This window comes from Takifugu flavidus, chromosome 3 (genome assembly GCF_003711565.1).
Source record: "Takifugu flavidus isolate HTHZ2018 chromosome 3, ASM371156v2, whole genome shotgun sequence".
Classification (NCBI taxonomy): Eukaryota; Metazoa; Chordata; class Actinopteri; order Tetraodontiformes; family Tetraodontidae; genus Takifugu; species Takifugu flavidus.
The window spans coordinates 3638879-3643208 of NC_079522.1; the positions used below are offsets into that span (position 1 = coordinate 3638879).

At 41.6% G+C, this 4330-nt stretch overlaps 1 pseudogene; it reads left to right on the top strand.

Moving 5' to 3' along the window:
* Window positions 1-1146: 1146 nt before the first annotated feature.
* On the top strand, window positions 1147-2797 carry LOC130523392 (uncharacterized; annotated as a pseudogene).
* The last annotated feature ends 1533 nt before the right edge of the window (window positions 2798-4330 follow it).

Below are 4330 nucleotides of genomic sequence, written 5' to 3' on the forward strand. Positions count from 1 at the left end.
TGTAAAAGTGCACGGCCACATTTTTTATATTGTTTTCTCCTGTTAGGTAGGTTAAGGAATGTATTTTGGTTATTGCCTGTTAGGGAACATTTTGGTTGTTTCTTTTCAATTAGACTGATTCTGATTGTTATTTTGGCTAAAAGTCACTCTGAGGATATTTGTGCTGATAAAACCTTTTGAATTTTGATTTTTGGGATGATCCTTGGTATAAATGATCACCCATGTTAACTTTTGATTAACTTTGTGTCATTGGTCACTTAGACCTTGAGGAAGCTGGGGGTTTGTGTTAGGCTCAGAGCTCCTAGACTGGTTGTAACATGGGACAGTAAGGGTCAGTAAAAGGAAATGAGTCCAGGAATGAGTGCTGGAAAGTCAGGCATGAGGCTGTGGAGAGAGTGACGGGAGTGGCAGCATTGTCCTGCTTATGGCAGAACAGATGGTGACAGGACTCAGTTATTGCTTTGCTTGTAGGATTTATTATTTCTTTTTTAGAACAAAGATACTTTCACTGCTGAAGGGTTTTTAAAATATGGCATTTAGTTTTCTAAATCACAATGCTCTCGTGACTTGACAGTGACTTTAATTACCCAGCTAATCATATCATAACAAACTTGCATTAATATATTCTGATGTACACATGATTTTTACTCTCTTTGCATTGCTCTACTGGACAAGCCTGGGAAATATATGAAGTTGAGAAGTAAAAGGATTATTAGAATTATGTTTTATGAGTTTATGATCTGTGATTTTTGCTAATTATTGCCTGTGAAATGGCTCCTGACCATCCAGTCCTGATACAGATGCATTATGTTTTCCCAAACTGTTACTAAAAATTGACTGTTTAAGTTGCAAGGATCAATGCAAACCCAGATGTGTCATTCTTGGATTCAAACAGAAAGCCCTCGTATGTTTTTTCATGTAGTTTTCCACGAGTGCGTCTAAAACAATCAACACGTCACAAGGTCTCAGAGAAACTCATACCCTTGTTTCCTTAATAAGACATACAAAGAAACCGGGTCGGCCAATCACAGCCAGTCAGTAAACTCAGGCTTGAGTGGAGGAAAGGACAAAATTAGTTTCATTCAGCACAGCAACACAATGGTATTTACGTTTGTTTTCTATCTGGTATGTGTGATTGCTGGGAAGATGGGTGAGTGATTTATTATTCTTGTATTATCTATCTAATATGGTGACTCTTAGCACTGGAGCGCTCTCATTTCTATTTTTAATATGGAAAGAAACAAACAACCCTCAAAATAATTCATAGCTTTGTTCTGTTTTTTCAGGTGAGAGGACTGTTCTGATGGTTGATAAAGACAAAAACTTTACAGCAGCTATTGGTGACAGTGTAACTTTGGGATGTTTCATCAGATCTGATTTTGTAGCAAAGTATTATTGGTATAAAGAAATAATGGGAGACTTTCCAAGGCTTGTGTCGAGCTTCTATACCTTTGATGAAAGTGCAAAGTTTTATGATGAATTTGTAAAACAATTCACGTTTTGCACTGGATGCAAAGAAAGAACAAAATCACTTGATGATTGCCAATTTACAGCACTCTGATACAGGAACGTACTACTGCGCTAGTAGCTTTTCAGAAAAACTTGAATTCAAAGATGGAATTACAATCATCATAAAGGGTTCAGGTTTGAACATCCCAGTCTTTATCCAGAGACCAGAATATTACTTGAATCAGTCAGAAGGTGCTGTTAGGTTCAACTGCACTGCACATGGCAGAGCCATTGACCAAGAACACGGTGTTTACCAGCTGAGAACATCTGAAAAATCTGATCCAGGAGCTCTTTACACATGGAAAAACAACACTTGTTTCTACAGTTTGCCAGCAAACAACCTGGCTGTTGATTGTGCTGTTGTAACATGTGGACACTTTCTAAAGCTACCCCAAAAGCCACCCGGTGCGGAGGGTGAGTCGGTTTCATCTAAGAAATTAAATATGAGACAATGCATCATCTAATCTCTCTGAATCTGCAGATGGTTATCTTAATCTGTATATTCTGAGTGAAGCGTTGGCGTTCACCACCATTCTGGCCAGTTTCATGGCTGTCTTACTGTGCATATCTACAAGAGCCAAAGCGGCCGCAGTGGAGGTAAAAGTTTTTGTGAACTTAAAGTAAGTAAAACACAATGACACAATATCGGTTTGTTTTGTTTCAGGAAGTAACTTGAGATATTCAGATGATCCTACCACAAATGAAGAGGTACTTGTTATCTATATTAATAAAAACATCCTGATTGCTGTGCATCATATAGGTATTTCCTATTTTCTGTTTCAACAAAAGGGCCACACAAATGAGGATGTTCTCCACTATGCTGCTTTACGGACGAGTATGACCGACAGACCAAAGAGACAGATGGGAGCCATTAACGAAGAATGTGTGTACAGAAGAGTAAAGCATCATCGCTAAACATGTTTCAGCTTTTGGTGAATGATTATGTACATTGTTGTGTTTAAGAGTTTATTACTTTGTTTCTTAATACTGTTCATATTCTTAATCTGTTCCATGTTGTGATGGCCCTGGCCAACATTAGGGCACGGTGGTTTCTCCCTGTGGGTGGTGGTGTGTTCTGGTTGTGTTTCAGCAGGTTTGGCTCCCTCTGCTGAAGGTGCTGGGCGTAGAGATGGTGTGGCTCCCTGATTGGCCGGCACCTCAAGGGAAGGGCTTAAAGGAGGCTCTGAACTTCCTGCTCGGGGGCTCCCCGGGTTGCAGCCGTGACCTGCCACATGGCCTTTTCATTGTTTTGTTTGTTAACTAGAATAAAACCTCTCTGAAAATGCAAGGTGCTGCTTGGACTTCCCCTTTACTTACGTACTTGTTGTGATCCTCACGAGCTGATCATAACAAATGGGGGCTCGTCCGGGATCCCAAATGTTTGGGGAACAAATGTTTGGTTAACAAATGGAGACTCCTCGTATCTTGCTGGTTTGTTTGGTTGTTTTTTTTTGTTTTTTTCTTGAGGCAGGTCTGCAGTATCTAATCTAGTTATTGCTTCAAGATTACGACTGGTTAATTTAATTAAAGGATGCATGTGCTCGTACAGGTGTACCTGTAGAGGAACTGCGTGGACAATATAACTGTTACTGGAGCATATCAGTCATTTATTCCCCAGTTAGGCGGTAGCAGCAGTCCTTATAAGGAGGATTGTTGAGTTTGTTGTTTTCAGGGTTTTTTATTTTTGGATGTTGTCCGTGCGGTTTAAAGCAGTTGTCTTGGGGGTGCCTTCCGTAGCTTTGGCTGAAGACAGTGTGTCTTCCCCATGGCAAGCGGGCTTTAGGTGCGTAAATACCCACCGCCAGTACACATTCGAAGACTAGGGTTGAGTTAATCAGGTTTGGGTTAGGCAGTTCAGGGGGGAAAGCTCCAGTCAAGTTAAGTTTGCTCTATGGTTGTGCACTGTGTGAGCGGCATCTTGGTTTTGTCTCAGGTAATGTTTTAGACAATTTTGGTAGGTGGTTGGCTACTTCGTGTGTACAGTATGTCGACTGAACATAGGAATCCTCTGGTTGCTGAATTTCTGCAGCGGGCTAGCCGTAGTACTTTGGCTCAGTTTTCAAAAGTGGATTTAATTGACTTGGCTGTGCATTTAGGGTGGGAGAAGCCTGAGCAGGTGCCTAAAAAGGCAGAGTTAAGGGAGGCGGTTGAGAAGTTGACAGTGTCGTGTGGCATACTGGAACCTGAACAGCGCAAGGGGCCTGATGTGAGGCATCCCAGGGTGGCTGAGAAGTTGTCGTTTGATCAGTATATGCAATTAGAAAGAGAGAAAGCTATGTTGGAAAGGGAGAGGATGCAGTTTCAATTAGAGCATGAGAGGCTACGAGCAGAACAGGAGCAGAAAACAAGGGAGGTGGAGAGTAAGGTAGCTTTGGAGAGAGAAAAGATCAAGCTTGAGCAGTTGAAACTTGAATTGATTAGGGAAGGTAAGGCTAATGAGTCTCTCTTAGGTGTGTCAGTGCATGCTGGTATTGATACAGGGTTCGATGTGTCGGGCAATTTGCGTTTATTGCCACGATTTAATGAAAGGGATCCAGATACATTCTTTGCTTTGTTTGAAAGAGTAGCAGATAGTAGGGGTTGGCCTGATGCTGATAGGACGTTAATGCTGCAATGTGTGTTTACAGGTAAGGCTCAGGAAGCATATTCTGCCCTTAGTTCTGTAGACAGCAGGGACTAATTAAAGTAAAGTAAAGCTGCAGTGCTAAAAGCTTATGAATTGGTTCCTGAAGCGTACAGGCAGAGGTGTTAGCGGCTGAGCGAAGGCTGAAACAGGAGCGACAGGCGCAATGCTTGTGCTCGTGACACTGCACACTTTGCA